Below are 20904 nucleotides of genomic sequence, written 5' to 3'. Positions count from 1 at the left end.
TTGGCACCCTTCGTAAAATGGTACAGTCAGGACAGAAAACGTCACTACCTTGTGATCGGTGTAAATATTCCAATGGAAGTTAAAGCAATCGGCCGCAGATTATTCTCATACACACCATATGTAAAGGTACTGTTCTCAGTCGAAACACACGCCTGGCCTGATCAGGGCTTTACCATTCCAAACTGAACCATACCATGATGAAAACACACACGTGTCAGCATTGTCCTCACTCTGACCTGTGGTCCAGCTCTTCTACCTGAACCACACGAAGCCTCACTGATCAGCGTCCCCCACACACAAGTATTTAAAACATCTTCAGAGTGTCCACAGATCTGAAGCAGAAGGACACGAGCGCAGGTGTCTTTATTTTTAATCATGCTGAGGGAGTGTGAGCCGCCGCCGCCGCCATGGCCTCAAAGATACGCCTCACTTCTGAGCACAAACTGTAATTAGTCAACTTCAGAGATTCACCATGGCGACGGCTGCAGTTTAGATGTGCGATGGAGACGAGCGTTTGTCCATGTCAAAGTGTGACTTGTAATTTCTATGTTTGTACATACATGTTACACATTTTAAAAAAATGCAGAGAGGGATTTATTTTATTTGAAGCACCTTTCAAGACGTGGACCTGAAGTAACATATAATAATAATGATTTTGTGTGTTTTGTAACTATTGATGATCTTAGATGATCAGTTACAACCTGCGACAAGGCGATTTACGTGGAGTTATACTTTGGTCTGAGCTTCACAAACCATCTTTTGTCGCATCAGCACCACGTTAGCATCAGTGACAGGGCTTTGAAAGGACTGTGAAAGAAACCCGAGTCTCTTCCTTTAGAAAGAATCACACAGACTTGGAGGAAATCCTCTCCTTTGTGGCGGAGGAAATGCCTGAGAGTGGTCGCCTGGTAACATCTGCATGCTTTTCAAAGAGGTTTTATAGTTTCTCCAGAAACAATTGGACTGATAATGAAGATGTTTGATCCAGAAGGAAGGAGTAGAACTCTGGCACGCATGGAGTCACCAGCGTTGTCAGAGAGCCAGCGCTTTCTGATGAAGGCTTTTATGCACTGAACTGAAGATGTATGGGATTGCAGTTCAATGCGGCATAGATGGAATGAGCCATCGCGTCACATAGATGGAGGCGTATTGTTATATTTTTGAATGTGGAGAACGTCATGTTTGACTTGCACCAGCAGCTTAGCAACACTTCCTTTTCTGACCCATCTCTGCTTCTCTTCTTCTAATAATAATCTCTGACAGGCTGTACACTGAGAGGTGTTGTGCTTCCCTTCAAGGTTCAATGATATTTTTTTTTTTTATAACAGTTAGAAGCCTCAGCCTCAGCCTCAGCTTCTTAAACACAGCTCAAAGTTCTCCACCCAACTGCTCTTCTCCTCCTCCGTCTATTTCCAGTAGGCTGTACACTAAGAGGTGCAACTCTGCCCCACACAGCTCAAACTTTATTGCCTTCAAACTTCTTTTTCTTCTCCCGATAATAAGGTCCAGCAGGTTGCTCACCAAGAGGCGCAATGTCGTTCAATATCAGCACACTGTTCAAAGTTCCTCAACACAGCTCATGGACAAGTCGAAAGGGAACTTGGCTTGTAACCAGAGGGTTGCCTGCTCCTAATTCTTATCCTATGAAGGTTTCTAACAGAGGCCGGGCTAAATGCAGGGAAGGAATTTCTCTACAGGGATTAGTACAAAAGTACAAGTCAGCGTCCTTCATTTTATTAAAAACAGTTCTCTCCCTTTTTATATTCTTCTATATCGAGAAGGAAAACCAAAAACTGCCTCAATGGCGAGGTGAACTAAACGGCTCCCTGAGTAAGAACAATCTGAAAATGACAAGTTTGTGAAAATGACCGCTGTCATCGCTCCATCTGCCCACATTTTCTTCAGCGTATTTCAGTAGCAACGGTACATCGCCTCATACAGGCCTGGTATTTCATCACCAATGTTCAGAAGAAGCCACTCTCACTGGAGAAAACAAATCAATGCATTCTTTGATGCAGCTTTATTTTTACTCTTCTCAGTGACGTCACAATCCCTGCACCCGTTAGGAAAAATCTGGAACCATCACCGGAGCTTAATCAAACTTTAGCCCCGGCTTTAAATGAGAAACTTCTTTCACAGATTGTTCCGGTATTCCCCCTTTTAATTAAGAAATGTAGCGTCTTATCGAAATGCCAAGGTTGACAAACCACGGAGAATTTATTTGGTGCTCCCTGAAAGACGTTTAAAAACTTCTCAGAGTGCTGCTGCACTTACATGACACTGTGTGTGTGGCGTCTAATCCCAAATTAGGATCTTAATTTTTTTTTTTTAGGATCTGTAACGGTCGACTGAAAGGCTTTGTGGATTTAAAAAAAAAAAAAAAGAGTTGGCGTGTTGTCTTTTTTAGTGCCATGATTCCCAAAGACTGGGTCGGGACCCTGAGATGGTTCACGGGACAGTATTGTCTTGTTAAGATCTATGGGTGCACATTTTTAATTTACCAAACATCTGAAATGACTCATTTACCAATGCAATAATTAGGCGAAACACGGTTTTAAAGCATCTTTAAAGCACTGCTTCACTTGTTTTCGTCTGGTTGAGATGTTTTTGAGGAGGGGTACTGAGGCTTTTTAGTTTGGTTCTGTTAGGTACGGTTAATTTTTTTGCGTTTCCATGAGGAATAGTACCTTAATAACTGGCCCCAACCATTCCATTCTCTTTCCCTTGGATTACCAGAGTAATGGTTCAGGTGGAGCTAGACCGATGACAGGCAGCTGATTGGGCGACAGAAAAACATCACTCCCTTCCAGGGGTTGCTAGAAGGTTGCCGGAGAGCAATGGGTGGGGATCCTGGTGGGGATTTGAACCTGGCAACCCTCTGGTTAAAAGCCAAGTTCCCTTTTCCTATTGGACATGGTGGCCCCATGACTTGATGTAATACATTTCTTCTTGCACCTTTTGAAACAGCTGTGATAAAGTGGTCAGACAGTTTTTCTCAGCGATTGGATTGAAATAAAAATAAGTCGAAATGAAATGTGTGTGAAAACACAACACATTTGCTGCTGCTCAGGGTCAGTGAAGATATATCATATAAACACACACACACACACAGTCACACTCTGACAGCGTCGAGCACAATTAAAAGAAGTGGTCATGAAGACCTTTTGATCGCGCTTTAGATTGTTTTCGGTGTTGTAGACGAGGACTGAGGAGAAGGAGAGCGGCGCTGATTCGCCGCACGACTCTCTTTAAATAAAAGAGAGTCGGTTTGTGTTTCTCACAGAGCAGAAACACGCGTGAGGGCCGGAGCATGCAGTGCGGCAGATTGTGATCGTGATGGAAGTCTTTCAGCGGTGAGTCGAGACCAGCGAAGGGTGAATGAGGACGAATCGTGGGTCAAAAACCGGGCAGAAGAACAGATTTTTAAATATGTACATTTCTCGATCGAACTTAAGGGTTAAAAAAAAGAAGATTTACAAAATCGTAAGCGATGAATTCCCACAGTTCACTTTCTTCTTTCTCCCTTTCAGTAGGTTTAATCATCCCATGTTTGATCTCATCTTTGTCGAGTTAAGCTACACAACACTTTTGTGTCTTTCACGTTTTATCGATCACAGTGGCGTCTTTTCATGACTCCAACTAAACATTGTTCACGACAATGTGCAACTTCATAAGTCATTGGGAAGGCCGGGTAAGGAGTTGTCAATCATTGGAACAAAGCATTGTGGGTGATGCGTGCGGTCTTGTCGTGTCGCGAAGAGGGCGGCATGGACCGTCTGTCCTTCAGAGATGAACTTGAGTTTAGTTTTGTATAACAGTCAAAGTTTATGTCTGTACTATTGGTCAACGTCCAGGAGCACGGCGTTGAAATCTAATCAGAATCTGAATTCATGTCGTGTAATCCCTCGTTAAAAGTTCAACGTGTTGTGTATTTAATCACCTGCAAATGTTACTTTTCGTTGTTGTTGTTGTTGTTGTTGTTGTTTTGCGGTTTGCAGAAGGTCTGTTGATGCTTGGCATCGCTGACAATGAGGCTCTACCTTTAATTCACCGCTGATCTTATTTGATTTATTTCAGATAAAAGGTTTAAATGTGTGAATGACACAGACGGAGAGTGTTTTTTTTTAGATAATCCCTGCAAGAGCAAAATCGTGCAAGAAAAAATTATGCAAATTTTGAAAGTGAGGCTCTTCCACTAGTGGTTATCTTTGTGGTTTTTGTTTAAATGTGTTTTTAAGGTTAAACACCACTTTTATGACGAGCATTTCATTGGGATGTGTATGACTGCTGGTAGAAACTGATAAAAGTGTCTATTGAAAAACAAACAAACAAAAAAAAAACATTCAAAATCAAGGACATAAACGTTTTAATTTCAAAATGAAATTAAATAAAAATGAAGCCAAACTCTGTAGATGCCTGTGAATCTTTTTCTTTAAAGTTTATCTAGGAAAAACAAAAACACGCAGCCTGGTGATGATGTGAAGTTTTTTTTTTTTTCTCCAATATTCAGCACTTCTCACTCACTCCTGATTTCTGCTTTGCCGTTCAACATTGCATCAGTTCAGCCTTCAGCCTTCAGCTCAGCTCAGCAGAGGATGTGGGAGAAGTTTCACTTTGTCAACAATCTGTGTCCAGGCTAATTTTATTTATACGTTCAAAATAAAGTCGGCTTGATCGAGCGGCAGCGGTGTGTGTGATGAAATTTGCTCAAAGTTGCATGAACAAAATGTGGTTGACGGCTGAATTTACCCGCTACGAAAAGGCAATGATTTCCGTATATAACCACTTAAAAACTGTGTTTTTGGACAGAAGTCAGAGACATCAATCATTTTCATTGGAAAACGAGTTAAATTGAATGAAAAATAACCATGTGTGCGCTGTTTTTGTTGTGTAATTGCACTTTACTATCACTGCACACTAACACGGCTACAACTAACGATTATTTTCATAATCGATTAATCCATCTGTTAATTTCTCAATTTAGATGAGAGGTTGTTTGGTCCATAAATGTTGACCAGTGTCGTTCAAACCTCAAAATGCTCATCTTGTCCTGGCTTATGGACAGCCATCTCTGTCAAAATTAAATAAACAAATAAATAAAAAACATGAATAAATAAATATGCCTAGGAAATAAAAAAATAAAATGACTTTTATTTTGAAGCGCTGCATTTATTTCCAAGCTGTTTTTTTTATTTCCAATACTTGTATTCAAATAAGGGGGTGTGGTTGATCTTAGATCCAGACTGAAGCAACAGCAGCTAACCTGTCGTTCTAACGTTGTTTGGGACTCAATGATTCTCATACAACTCAGAATTTCACCGTCTATGTCGATCCACATGCGCCAATTTTGAATCTGCCGGTAACCCACGCTGATCAATCTGGTCTGCTAAGGATAGCCTGGCATCACAGACACCGCTTCAATCCTCAATACTGGACGTGTAGACGTCACTAGTGACTTGGTTCTTTTTGTGGAATGGACCGGAAACCAGAAGTTCCGTAGTGCCAATGCGGGCGATGTAGACCTGCTCAGGCGTTGACAGAGGTGACATTGTAAGTTGACGTACCATTAAGATAATCTTGGAGACGCGAGTTGAAGGTTGAAATTCCCGTGTCGTCTTCACTGTGTATGGAGATGTTGTGACTGGGGCAGAGGAGCAGAGGTACGAGGGTGGGATGAAACAGACTCCACGAGGGTGCTGCGATACGCTCTCCCCACGTCTCTCCAACCTCGAAATTGTACTCGTTACATTTCCATTAGTTACATTTAGCAACAGCAGCCAAAGACGCGACTCCCCGCCTGTCAAACCTGTGCAGGGAAAAAGCTGTAAAATCTCTGCTTAAAGGAGAAATCACAACAACGCGGGGAAAACTGGAGCGAAGGTGCTGCAGGTTAGAAAAGTCAGACATGAAACAAGCTGGAATAAAACATGACAGTTGTCGAGCGCTGCAGGTCCAAACCTGCCAGCTCCCAAAGTCTGATGGAGTGAAACATGTTTGTGTGGCAGCAGTCCCTCGACTAAAGTCCCTGCCTTTGGGGGCTTAACCTCCGACAGCAGGTCCAACAACCAGAGGGGGGACAGGTTTTCCTCCAATGACATAAACAAATAAAAGAACACGCTATTTCTAGGACGGTGTGTGTAGTTTTTTACCTTTTTTTCGTGCGGTTCTTTTGGATCGGTGTGAACGTAGTCCGAGACCTCTGGTCGGCTTGAAAGAGGTGGTCTCTGGTCTGGAGCAGCTCATCACGGGCGTGAACTCGGCAGTGTGGCGTTCACAGCCTCACACGCAGTCTTCTCATCTGCATCTGCAAATGACTGGAGGGGAGAACCAGGAGGAGAAGAGCTGACACATGGAAAAACGAGAACATCCATCGTCCGTGTCCCGCAGCTCCCATCTCTTCTTCCTCCTCCGCTGGCGAAACCACAGTTTCATCTCTTGTGTCTCGCCCTCGGGCAACAGCACGAGGGTCTATAGTAGACCTTCACTTTCACGTCAGCCGACATATTTGACCGACAGCTACGCGACTTTTGTGTAGTGCGTTCGAGATTTGCCTTTTTGAACGTGAACTGAACCCGGGGACAAAATTCAACAATGCATCAAATTTCCATCAGAAACAAATGATGGTATGAACGTGCGTCTCCGTGTCCACTTTAACCCTTTAACACCTAACCCTCAAAATGTCCGCCTGGACTTTTAGACTTATTTATTGACATATTTATTTACCATAAATGGGCCAGGAAATGTCCTGTGAGTTAAATGCTTTTGTCACAAAAAAAAAGAAGGAAACTTATGTACAGATTTTATCAACTTTTGCGGCGATGCAAAGACGTGTCGTCTGCGTTAAGTAACATACAAACAAAGATCCCTTTGCTTTAAAATCCTGGTCATCTCCTTCTCCTCTTCTTCTCCTGCAAAGATTTCCAGCAGCAGATTACGGTGTTGTCACATCCTGTGCGCCGCCACGTCAACAACAACGTTAGCATCGCGTGAAGTCGATGCTCTTGTGTATAATTCGTCTTTGACGCGCGGAAAACCGACAACCGAGGCTCTGTCGCCGTTTTGGAGCGGAGGCGCATCAGAGACCCGTTACAGTGACACGTTGTGTCCTCTGACCCCCTCCCGAAGTGGTCTGGCAGATCCGATTGCAGAAAACACATCTTACGAGGTGTGAACGCACCCTCAAAGCTTAAAAATGTCCGTACGTAGATTGTGAATTTGTGGCAGTAAACTCCGTTTAGGACAAATAAAATATTTCACTTCAAACGTGATCATCACACGAGGAGACTTCCAACTATTCTTCTATCAAATAGAATTCTTTCAGAAACGGATATGGAAAGAAAAACCAAAGCAGAAGCCATGACGTGATTGTCCTCTCGGTCCAGGTTGAATCAGAGTCTCAGTTTCATGAGGAGATTTTTTTTCTTGTTGCTAGGTTAAATTCACACTAAGAGCTTTCTTCTAACTTCTATTTCAACTCTCTCTCACACATACACACACACACACACACAGAGAGAGAGAGAGAGAGAGGAGAACAGAGTTTATTATTTCAAAGGGCGAGAGCAGCGCGGATAATTATTTCTTAAAATAATGACAGTCCCTTTACAAAGCTGCATCCTCCACTGTGGACGTCTCATCCTCTCTTTCACCAGGAGAATTCATAATGAATAGGATTACTGGGTGTCCCTCTCTCTCTCTCTCTCTCTCTCTCTCTCTCTCTCTCTCTCTCTCTCTCTCTCTCTCTCTCACGCACACACACACAAACTCTATAGATAACTCTTACTCCTCTCTCTCTTTCTTCCCTCACTTCTCTTGCTCGATCTCTCAGGCTGGTCCAATTGGCTCCGGCCCCTGTGATATGTAATGTGTATGTGCCCACACACACACACACACACACACACACACACACACACCTCTAAATGAAGGTATGAACAGGTCTCCAAGAGAATATTAGACTCCTCATTAAAGACTTGCTACTGTCCCTGTCCCCTTTCTATGACACGTGTGTGTGTGTGTGTGTGTGTGAGTGTTCTTGTATTTGTCTCCTCCTCTACGACCTTTTTTGACCGGCATTAAACACTGACCTTGTCAGGACCAGTAGTCCTCATGGAGACCAAATCCTGGTCCTAATAAATTGCGGTGTCCTGAGAAGTATAGCTGCGAAACACAAACGTGTGTGTGTGAGTTCAGCGGTCACATCTCATAAACGACAAGATCTCTGAATAAATGTTTCCTTTTGTTTGACATGTAACAAATCATCCTCTCTACAAACCGTGTTATGAACGATCTGGAATTTCTTGTGGAAAAATAAGTGCAATTTTTACAATATTATGCAAAACTTTAACATTTAAATAAATAGTGTTGTTTCATACATTTTAACAAATGTACCAGCTAAAGGCCAGATTGGACCCTCAGGTGGGCCGGTTCTTGCCCTCGGGCCGTATGTTTGACACCCTTTGAACTTTGAGCACCACAGCTCAAAAGTGCCTAATCCTACTCACCTAGAACCGTAAAACCAGGTCCTAACCCTGGATAGATAAAGATTTTTGGACCTCACAAAGACATGAATACAAACACACACACACACAGTAGATTTATATCAGTGATCTTATAAAAACCCTGTCTGGCTTTTTTTTTTATTATATATTATAGTTCTTCTTTCCTTCTTCACGACTCGATTTTCATATTTTTCACATTTTTCATTTCCGTGATTGACGGATTAACCGGAGCTCCTTTTTATTATCATTACTATTATTAGTATTAGTATTAGAGAATGATTATCGAGTAAAAAAAAAGTATTTTTTTTCCCCCTTATTAGAGTAACTTTTTTTTTAATCCATCAATAATAACTTCATTTAAGATTTCAGGTTTAAATTAACTAGAAATTCAGGCTTAATCCACTGTGTTCTGCTGCTGACACCAGTGTGAACACAGTCGAACTCACGTGTGAATCTTCGACCGCACTTGCGTCCTTCCTCTCTCTTTTCTCCCACCTGTTGTTCTCCGTCAGCTCTCTTTTCCTTCTTCTTCTTCTTATCTCTGTCATTTCATCTTTTCTGTTTTAAATCTCATTTTCACCTCAGCACCCCCCCCCCCCACTGATGCCTTGAAGTTCACTGGCTCAGACTTCAGCAGCAGCAGGGAAATCTTCTCATTTAAGTAACTTACCTTCTTTCATCTGAAGGTTGTGTTCTCTGTCGTTCTCCTCAGTTTTGTTCTTTTTTTGAAACCAAAGACATTTGTGGAAAGTGATTGTGACGATCACTTGATAAGCTTCTCACTTCTGCCTAAGATCAAGTCTAAAGTATCTGTTCTTATCAGTTTAATATCTCATAAATATGTCCTCGATGAAATATTAAACCCTTTTTTTTAGCTGTGGCAGACTTGTTAAAGGTGAATATTTTCTACTTTCTTTGATTTTTCAATTGGTTTGTTCTGAGTGGCAGTAATCCTTCAGATTATTATTATAGCCATGCTTTTTTTGAGGGCGTTAACGTGCATAAAAAGTCTTGAAACGTTGCACAGAAGTCAGGTTTGGTAAAAATGCGATATTAGCACAGGGCTCAAACTCTGTGAAACGTGAATAGAGCACGCCAAGATTAAGTTTCACCGAATTTCACGAAACCTGGCAGGAACTTGTAAGAGCCCAAGAAGAACAAAAAAGTCTATTAGGACCACGGCCTCAACTCAACAGAAAGCCAGCTATTTTGAATTTGGCGTCCATCTTGGCAATTTAACATAAACAAATATGACAATTTATACTAGTGGTAAATTCTAGTTGTTATGGATGAACCTACAACTTTAGGAAGTTAATTTCACTGTTGAAAAAAAATGAATGACTACATTTTAATGTTTAAACTGTGCATTTACTCAATAATGTGACAGTTTATTGTGTATTTTTGTGTTGTATTGTGGTTATTTGTGTTGTGTGTACTTGCACATATTACGTCTTTTATGAGGACATTTTTTGTGAACGTGGCTCGTCCTCACGTTCTGGCTGTTTTGTGGGTGAAGAGTTTGAATTCTGTTACAGCTCAGAGTATGTGTGTGTGTGTGTGTAAATCTGACAATGTGACAATGTTTTCTGGACACTTGTTTTACGTTTAGTTCCAAGGGTTTTCAAGGCTGAGCGATGAAGTAAGACTCAGTTTGGGGACCAAATATTTATCAGGAGGATGATGATGATGATGATCATGATCATGATAAAAGACCCACGGAATGAAGTGTGTGTGTGTGTGTGTGTGTGTGTGTGTGTGTGTGTGTGTGTGTGTGTGTGTGTGTGTGTGTGTGTGTGTGTGTGTGTGTGTGTGTGTGTGTGTGTGTGTGTGTGTGTGTGTGCGCACGCAGGAAAAGAGGTGAAGCTGAGAAAGAACGAGATGCAAAGGGACACACACACACACACACACACACACACACACTTAGAGTGAGGGGCAAATGCTGCAGACACTTGTCTTTTTCCCTCTCATCCTTTTTTTCCCTCCAGGGGGATAAAGAGGGAGAGAGCGAGGGAGAGGAATGATGAGAGGAAATTTAAAAGCACTTCACTCATCTCTCTCTCTCTGTGTGTGTGTGTGTGTGTGTGTGTGTGTGTGTGTGTGCGCATGTACGGGAGGAAAATAACCAAATGTATGATTATATAAAAACGTGCAGACATGGGAGGACAAAAGGAGGAGAAATGACATCCATCACTTTTTGTCTGTCTCTCTCTTTCTTTCTCTGAATTTTTCTTGTCTTGTTCGTCGTTTTATTTTTGTCGCTGTGACAAAGTTTCACCTGCTCTTAAATTACATTCATTCAACTATAATGTCACTCATTCATTATAATTAATTATTATTATTATTATTATTATTATTATTATTATTTCCTCTGAAGTGAAACTGAACATTCACAGTTGTGTGCCCTTACTTTTATATTGCATACACATTTGAACAATTATCAGTTTGCTGGAATTACGAGAGAAAAAACAAACCAGGGGCCGTTATTTTTTATATATAATCACTAATAATTAGTTTTACTCTCTGCTGAAAACACAGGTTAGTGTTTTTTTTTTATTTAAATTGACTCACTTCTACAGCTTCAACCTTAGTGTTAACATAATAATAATAATAATAATAGTAGTAACAATTACAATATTTCCAACTTCAGCTCATCTGTTGTTTACAGTGAAGTTATACTAATGAAATATGTGAATATATATTTAAAAAAACAATAAATTTGTCATGTTTTCATTAACTTTCAAGATAAGAAAAATACATTCTGTATCTTTATTAGTGCAGAACTGGTGATGTGTTATATAAAGATAAAGATAAAGCAACATGAAAGCGTTAATATTTTTGAGGTTGTTTAACCAGGAAGGCAAACATTTGGGAAAGTTATTGGTTTTTAGGAAATTTGATGAAATCTGTTTTTAGATCCATAACTGAACTAAAAATACACTCTCGTTCTCATTCGTTGGTTTCTCTTTTTAATCAAGTTTCCTACGTTGTTACAATTAAAAAATCGTAAAGGACACACATATCACTGCAAAATTAGATCTTCAAGTTAGTAAAATAAATGTATTATAAGTAAGTCAATAAATATTTCTTTATTTATTTATTGCCTGAGAAGAAAAAGGCAAATTTTGCACTAGAAAACATTTCTTTTTTAATGAAACAATATAATATGACAGCTTAGTTTAAGCTTTAACTACCAGTAAAAGAGTTATTTTTCATTTTAAGACACATTACAGCCTGGAAGTGACTCCATTTGCGTGGTCGTTTGAAGCGTCTCAGCTAAAGCACCGGCTGTGTTTGCAGTGCGGAGGAAAAGCCAAGGTTTCCCTTCCATTTATATTTATTTTCTTCAGTCCACAAATTATTATTAAAGGAGGTAAAAATAATATGATGTTAGTGTAAAATCACTGTTAGCAGAAGCAGCTTAAAGAAATGTCACTTTGATCATTTACCCTTCATTTCCAATGACTATATTATAGTATGTTTGAAAATAAATGGAACATAAATCGTGACAACAGCAAAATAATATGCTTTAAAGCTGTTTCAGTTTTATTATAACATAATAAAACCATGTGAAAATGTAAGAGAATGAGCTGTTGAAAAGGAAAAAGGTTGTTATTTACGTTTAAGCGTTAAAGCTGTTAAAACTGATGATAGTTTCCAATTATTAGTCGCGTATTAGTCGTTTAACTGTGTTTTTATATTTTATTAAAACGATTGATTTGATCTGTACATCTAATTTAATACATTCTCATTGTTGTGGGAAACAAATCAGGAGGAAACTCAGGACATTTACTTAAATATTGGACTTAATTTTTGTCACTTTTTTAACAATTTTCACTCAATCATTTTATTTTATTCAGGTCAGCTGCTTTGAAATTGCATTTAAAGGATTTTATACCTTTTGTTTCTGTCCAAGACTTTATATATGTTCACGAAATCCCATAGAGACGAAGAAACTTTTATTGTTTCATTTTTTTCAGCTTTTTTATTCTATTTTGCCTGCCAAATAGTGAGACACTGCTCCCTCCTTTATCTTCCTCTACACAGTAAAACAACGTCAATGTGTATTTAATCAACGTTGGATCCAAACGGAATAAAGATTCAGTGAAAACCTTATTTAACTTGATTTTCTTTCTTTCTTTTTTAACTTTACTTTACATTACACACCAAAACTCTGAAATAAAACTTGTTTATTATGTCCTCAGTAACATAGAATTGGATTATTAATGTGTTCATAATAATTAATGAGTTTCTGAGTGGCCTTTTTCGTTCCGTCAACAGCACTGGACCACCGGTCACTTTAATACAAAACTATTAATTTCCGCCTCAATATCCTGCTCTAAGAAATAATATTCCTCTGTGAAATTCATGCTGTGTGTGTGTGTGTGTGTGTGTTTAATGGAGTATGTCTGATGCCTGGCGTCAGTGTTGACCATATCTTTCCCCGGTGACATCGCATTATTGCTCTCATGATGTTTATTTGATTCACAAAGACTGGGTCAGGTCCCTAAAGTGGGTCGCAGGAGATTTTTTTTTTTTTGGAGCGGGGCGGTTGCCCCTTAAATAAATTGGCAAAAATATTCTCCCATAATTGTTCCCGTTCACTTATCAAACACGGATATCTTGGAAATCCATTTCAAATCATAGAGAAAATGAGTTTGTAGTTCATGCACAGATTTGCTCGCTGCTTGTCGTGAGTTATGTAAATGAATAGCGTTTGGAAAACACTGATTTTACACCTGGTGAGTGTCATGTTTTTTTTTTTCACATGAAAAAATCCACACGTCAAACGTAAACTCGTCACAAAGATCTGCAGTAAAGCGTCGTCAGCTGGTGCACATGTGAATTTTCATCATCAGAAAAGCACCTTGGGTCCGAGGAGCGTATGAGAGGCAAATGCACCCAGAAGATCCTCCTCTTCTAATGCATGTGTGCTCGCTCTCCCCCTCTCTCCCTCTCTCTCTCCCTCTCTCTCCCTCGCTCTCTTCTCTGGAGAGTGTTTAAGGCCTCCTCTCTGGGTTTGGAGCAGACATATTGTCTTCTGCTGAAACAGACTGAGCACTAATTGGCCAGAGAGAAGTTTGGAGACAGCATAAAGAAGTAGAGTGGCGAGTGAGTGAGAGCGGGAGAGAGAGAGAGAGAGGGGAGGGTGAGAGAGAGAGAGAGAGAGAGAGAGAGAGAGGGGATGGGAGGGTGAGAGAGAGAGAGAGAGAGGGGAACATGGTGTAAAGTGAGAGAAAATGAAAGAGAGTGAGTCAGGAATGTTTAGAAGACTAAAAGTACTTCAAAGCCATAATGGATCTATTTCCAGACAGGCGCCATTTACACCCCACCACCTCCCCACACACACACACACACACACACACACACACACACACACACAGAAACAGTAGATTAAGAGTTGTGAAAGCCAAAGGTTTTTGTTGCTCAGAGAACAGGATGAAACCTCTGCCCTCGCTCACCTCGTTCACCGTCATTAAACCGTTTTAATCAATATTTCATAACATCTTATAATATGCCCCCCCCCCCCCCCCCCCCCCCTCAAAAATAGACTCATAAGTAGGGGAAATGTGATATTATTGGTGCGGACAAAAGATGTCTTGTGACAACAATCCTCGATCTTCATGAACATGATCCGTCCTCAGGAACAAGGATAGGTTTTTAACGGGCCTATCGGGGCCCAGGGCCTCAGGTTTATGTTTATAGGGCCCTGAGTCGACTAATTAAATAATGTAAATTATCATTATTATTATTATTATTATTGTTATTAGCCAGGTTTTGCCTGACAAAAAGCACATTTACTGTAGTGTAAGGAGGAGAATCCAAAATATTTGTATTTATATCCTTGCAACTTTGTAACGCTGTCAAATTGTACGTGTGTGTGTGTGTGTGTGTGTGTACAGGGGTGATGTGGTGAGTCCATCCCGTCACAGGACACATTACAGCAAACCTCGCTGGTTTCGTAGCATTTTTCTTTTTTACACTCAAGAAGATTTTATTCTTTCTTTTCTACTGTAGCCACTTTAAAAAAAAAAACCATTTCATGTTTCAGCGACGCGAGCAGAGCGCCGATTCACTCCCAAACCTCCGTGAACAGACGTGACGTGAGTTTTGTATTTGGGTGTAAACGTCAGAAGAAGCCAGACCTGATCCGGTGTGGACTCATGAGCGACTCATCCACTCGTATTCATCTCTGACATAAGCAGTGAGAAATAAACAAAATAAAAACGACAGGCACAAGATAACTACTGTGTGTATGTATTAGACATGCAATGACTAACTATTTTTATTACCACTGCACATAAAAAAAAAAAAATGAAATAATGAGCTTGTTTTGTTAAAAAAAATGTCTGGATATTTGTGCTCAAATTTAGTGAGAATCACTAAAATCACATTATTTTTTTTCCTTTCATTCTGAGCCAAGCACACGTTCCAGTTTCTATCAGAGTTTTCAGCATCTTTTATTATTTATATCTTTTATAATTTGGCAGTCTGAAGATGTTCCAGTTGCAGAAGGCCAGATGCCCTGACACTCGCTGCACAGCAAGCAAACGTATATGAGCGAGTGTGAGTCTCAGTTTCACCAGCTCAAAAAGTCTGGCTATTCACTATACTTTCATGATTTCACAAATAATGCAAGCAAATGGAAGCTTTTGTTAACGACAAGAAGAATAAAAACATAGTGAAGCTTTTACTCTGACACTGTTACAAGTGTCTGACAAGTGTTCCCTTTATTAGTGTAGTTCCACTTATACATATTATATTTCTTTGAGTTTTTAAACAACACATGTTATGTGTAGTTTAAAAACTCATAAAGAGGAATCATAAAGAAAAACCCAAACTGTCCCTTTAATCAGCTGTTTGAGTACATCCTCTAACAAATGACGTACTTCTCAGTGTGGTGTGTCGTCGTGGAGAATATCCCGATTAATCTGCCGCCGCCATGACCTGACGCTGCATAAACATTTAAAAAAAAAGAAAAAATGTATGGTAAAATAAACGGGTGCTGACGTGCAATTATCTTTTACGCTGGTATTTTTCCTGATGTCTGTAATTACAGCAGAGCAACCGTGTGTGTGTAGATTGTTGTCGTAAATAAATAACCTAATGAATATATTCTCCGATCAGGTGCGGGGGGGGGGGCGCTGTGGATCAGCACAGCTGCGATAGTTTGCATAAAAACAGATGTCTTAATGAGATAATAACCTCACTGTGACTCTGTTATTGACTTTACATTCACAACCTCGGCGCTGAACTGAAGGACGTGGAAGCGGAACTGTGTGGCAAACAAATAGATACAGAAATAAGTAGGTGAGAAGGTCTATGGGTAGGTGTGGAAGGAGCGATGCAGGTATGTACTGTATGTATGGCAAGGTGTTTGTACGTTGGTAGGTCAGTATTTATGGCGGTAGGGAACTAGGTTGGTATGTCGGTTGGTAGGAAAGGAGAGAGGTATGTCTGTAAAAAGATAGCTAGGTATGAGGTAGGGAAGTAGATAGGTAGGTAGATTTATTTGTAAAAAGGTGTGAAGGTAAGAAGAAAGAAAGGGTCGGTATGGACGGAGGTCAGGAGGTAAGGTAGTTGTGAAAGTAGGTAGGGTCGGTATTTTAGGAGAGTAGTTATGGAGTTAGGTCTATTGGTGTGTAAGAATGTTAGTACATCTCTTGTCAGGGTTGACGATGACCATGGAACGTCTCAGGTTTGTTGGGTTTTGGTGGGTGTGCGGATGACGATGAAGGCCAGTCCGAATCGGGAATGCTCTTTGGCACCCTGGACAGGTCAGAGAGGATGCAGAGCCCTTATGTGCAGTCACAGTGTCTTTCTTGGCAGACTTGCGCTGCTGCCTCTTCGACACAGCACAGGATTGATTCCTGCTCCCACTGCAGGACTGCACCTTCTTGGACTACTCTTCTCCAGGCAGGTCGGTCCTGGGCTAGATGTTCCCAGTGTTTGAGGTCAATATCAAAGCTCTGCAAAGAAGACTTTAGAGTGTCCATGTAGCGTTTTTGGGTCTACCTTTTGCCATACTTCAGTTCAGGTAGTTTGGTAGGTTTGGAAGGGGGTAGGTAGGGATGTCAGTAAGACCCCGTTCAGTCCTGAGCAATCCTGAAAGCGTCTTGTGACCACAATCCTCGATCTTCATGAACACGATCCGTCCTCAGGACTACGGATAGGTTTTTGAATGGGCCTATCGGGGCCCGGGGCCTCAGGTTTATGTTTATAGGGCCCGGAGTCAACTAATGAAAGTTAAATTATGTAAATTATTATTCTTATTATTATTTACTGTACTCGTGTAAGGAGGAGAATCCAAAGTATTTTAATTTATTTCCTTGCAACCTTTGTAACGCTGTAACATGTGTGTGTGTGTGTGTGTGTGCATGGGGGTGCTGTGGTGAGTCCACCTGCTCATCACAGGACACATTACAGTGTTAGACCACCTCCTCAGCTCGGGCTCCTTTGTCCCCCCAGCGGTTTCATAACATATTTCTTTTTCCACTCAACCCTCAAGAAGATTTATTTTCTTTTTATAACCGCTTAAAACCTAGATATGTATGTAAAAAGGTAAGAAGTATGTATGTATGGAGGTCAGGACGTTAGGTAGTTATGAAAATAGGTAGGGATTTAGTTTGGTAGATGGGGAAGTAGTTCTGGAGCTAGGTAGATATATTATGTGAAGGTAAGAAGAAAGAAAGGGCAGTAGGTATGGATGGTAGGTAGGTAGGTATTTATGTTGGTAGATAGTGAGGTAGATAAGTGTCTAAGAAGGTTTGGCATGAAGGTACCTACCTAAGTAAGTAGGTAGGTTTGGAAGGGGTACGTAGACATGTATGTAGAAAGGTGTGAAGGAAGGAAGAAGGTAAAATGGTGGGAAGTAGGTATGGATGGAGGTCAGGAGGTTAGGTAGTTATGAAAGTAGGTAGGTGGGTATTTAGTGGTATACAGGTGTGTCTGTATACCATCGTATATAGGTACGAATACGGGTATACGGGTATGAAGGAGGGTAGATTGGTAGGGAAGTGGATATGCATGTATGGAAGAAGGCAATTGGGAATGTTAGAAGGGATGTATGTGGGGGTATGTATGGAGGCAAGTAAGTTGGTACGTACAGTAATGTGTGCTACGAATGTACAGCATGTATGTTCTATAAATCAAAAATGTTCTATAAAGTTGAAGTAAACTTTATTTTGTCCTCTTACAAATCCCGTGGCTGTCTCTCTCTGCCCATCCTCTGTATGTTTTTCATTTTTTCCGAAAATAGACACTTTCTTAAAATGCAAAATCACACAACTACAGTCTCAACACAATCCTGAAACAGGTGGAGCTTGTTTTGTCCAGCGTCCACAGATCTGAGGTAGACGGGCAGAGACTTCTAATCATGCTGGAGGAGTGTGAGCCTCCACAGCCTCAGAGATATACACCTCACTTTCAAGTCAGGAATAATAAGCACTAGATTACCATGGTGACCGCTGCAGTTAGATCTGTATGGTATAGGCCGGTGTTTGTCAGGTGTCAAAAGCTCAGACTTACTTACATTTCTGCAAACCAAAGGTTCAACTGTGTCCATTTACCTTTTAACTTTTCAACATATGGTTTGAGTTTGAAAGTCTCAGTTCCATGAGGCTGCCGTGGAACAAAATTGGTGCAGAACCTGAACATGCAGTGGTGTCTCCAAAAGAGACTACAGTTTGGGTGTCCATGCAATTCTGAGATAATTAACAGAATGTTCCGCTCCCACTGTGCATTGATGCCATTGATGAGTGAGGTTCATGGGACTGTGATTCTGTTATCTCGTGGGAATGTGGGCTGGTTCACTCAGAGCACCAATGTTCTAAAAGGCACGAGTGCCTGAGCGAGTTTCTGCCATGTGATTGGCTTAGTAGATATTTGAATTGACACACAGTTGAGCAGGTGTCCCCAATAAAGTTGCTGATGAGTGTACATGTATTGTACAGTATTTAAGGAATGGGCCAAAGGTTCGGTTACACAATTGCTGGTTTGTTCTAGTAGGGCCATACGGATGGTGTAGTGATGAGCACTCTTGCCTTGCAACAAGAAGACCTGGGTTTGTCACCCACTCGGGTTCTCTGGTTTCCTCCCACAGTCCAGAAACATGCAGATTTAGGGATAAGGCAAACTTTAAATTGATTGTGGGTATGAGTTTGAGAGTGAATGGCTGTTTGTCTTTATGCGGCCCTGGCAATGTACTGGCGACCTATATCAGCTGGGATTGGCACCAGCGGCCCCCCACGACCCTCATGTGGAGGATAAATTGGTAGATGATGGATGGAAGTTATGGGCCGTTGTTGCCTTGTAGCATGCAGGTCTTTCTGTGTGTAGTTTGCATGTTCTCTCCATGTGTTTTGTGGGTTTTTTCCGGGTTCTCCGGTTCCACACACAGTCCAAAATCATGCAGAGGTTAATGAGACGCCCCTGAACCCACCTTTTGCCCTAAATCCGGTCAAACAACCAACCAACTAACCAACCAGCGATCCTTCTTTGAAGGATAAAGCGGTAGACGATTCTTTATTTCCCCTACTTCTTGTCGATTTATTCAACTTTAGTTTGTCCTAATCAGATGCCCTCTGTATGAATTTACATAATTAGAAACAGAAATCAGTGGTCCACAGCTCTGTGGCCCTCAGTGTAAAGCAGTTTAGCGTTATGGATCGTCTCATCTCAGACGCAGTGATTATTACAGAGGAGAATGCCTGGGAATAGTTTTTGATTGGAGCCTGCGGAGTAAATGAATTGTCCTGCAACCACACAACAGTCTCTGGGTGAGAATGAATTATGCACTGATTGAACACCTCAATAAGTGGGAGTGGGACTACACACACAAACACACACGAAAAAAGAATGGCTCCTTCCGTCACTCAGACACTTGCTTGCTGCGAAAGCGCGGCCTCCATCATACTCACAAACACGATCAATTTACACATCAGGCTGTGTATTGATCAGGCTATTTGCTGCTCAGGTCCCCTGCCATGGCCTTTCAATTAAGACAGGAAAGAGAGACAGAAACAAAGGGGATGAACTGAAATATAGATGAGACGCAAACGCCAAATAAAATCACCAACAATATTTATCAGCTTTCATTCTTCATTTTTTTTGTGGATTTCATCAAAACCTGCGTTCATTTTTGTGTCTGGAATACACTGAGAAAACTTCAACCCAAATGACTGTGGAGTTACGTTTGTGTCAATGTTTTCAAACAACACTTTTCACGAAGCAGGTAAAATTTCGATTTAATTGTTCAAAAGTTTTATTGTTTGAAAATACACTTGTTCTTTGCGCTGTGGTTTTTTGTTTGTGGGTGGGCCTTAGAAAGCCGGCTGCTGATTAGCTACTGAGTTTTAGAGTGACAGCTCAATGGACCGGAAGTCGTGACAGGTTTGGAGTCGCTGTCCGCCTGGAACTTTCAAACAAACAAAAAAACAATATGTTTACTTTATTTTTACAGTAAGTTTACGTTTTTTACAGTGTAATTAGAATAGAGACGGTCGTTCCAGGATCAGAGCAGAGTTTGTGTTTCTAAACTTATACAAACATACTGTATATTAAGAATCTGCCTCTGTTGGCAGGAAACAATGTTTTTTTAGCAGTAAAATTCACTTCTGAAAAAAAGAAAAAGGTTAACAAACTTAAAAATATTATTTTAATTATCAACTTAGTTAATTCAACTTAATTTATTAAGGTGTTATGTAATATTTTTATTTCATTGTAATAACTCTCATATATTTATGGGCAAAACAAATAAATATTCTAATTTTCTTTTGTGGAAATAGAGGATAACTTTACATGTTTTAGATTATGAACAGAAATTATCTATTTCTCCAGTATTTTTGGCAAAATTTGGACCGAGAAGAAGACGAGTATTTAGCCGGACATGGTGAAACATCCTAAAGTCCACGTTTGAGGCCAAATATTGAGAAATTTCTGGCAGATTTTCACGTTACAAAGACGTAACTTTGTGGCTTTTTGTTTCCTCACTGTGTCTAAACATAACCACGTTAATAAAACAGGAAATATCTGCCCAAAAGAAACAAGGCACAGCGCGATGAGGACACAACTTATGCTGAATGAATAACTAAACTGCCTTGAGTTAACTTTGGTCACTGGTTGGAGCAGCGACGTGTGAGCGGAGGTAAAGTTTCTGCTTTTATCTTATTCTGACAAACAGAATCATTTTTAGATTCATACCAGGAGCAGAAAAAAACTATCCACACAGTCTCCAGAGGCCCGAGAGGGTCAATAGGAACTCATACAACAAGATTCTCTTTTGTAACTGTTAGAAAAAGTATCTGAGTGAAAATATTTGTTCCTTTCTTTTTTCCCACCGTGTGGACACTCATTATTGTGCGCTTGTAAAAACTTTGACAGATGACAAAGGAAATAAAGTAGAAGCATTTTG

The 20904-nt window shown here is 40.5% G+C and overlaps 1 protein-coding gene and 1 pseudogene across 2 annotated transcripts in view; both read left to right on the top strand.

Annotated features, from left to right (window-relative positions):
- LOC131467035 (teneurin-3) overlaps positions 1-20904 on the top strand; it is a 566025-nt gene that overhangs the window by 209666 nt on the left and 335455 nt on the right. The gene's annotated exons all lie outside the window — the stretch shown is intronic.
- Positions 9267-9386, top strand: LOC131467805 (U2 spliceosomal RNA; annotated as a pseudogene).

Source organism: Solea solea, chromosome 10 (genome assembly GCF_958295425.1).
Source record: "Solea solea chromosome 10, fSolSol10.1, whole genome shotgun sequence".
NCBI classification, from domain to species: domain Eukaryota; kingdom Metazoa; phylum Chordata; class Actinopteri; order Pleuronectiformes; family Soleidae; genus Solea; species Solea solea.
This window is presented reverse-complemented; position numbering and strand designations above follow the sequence as displayed.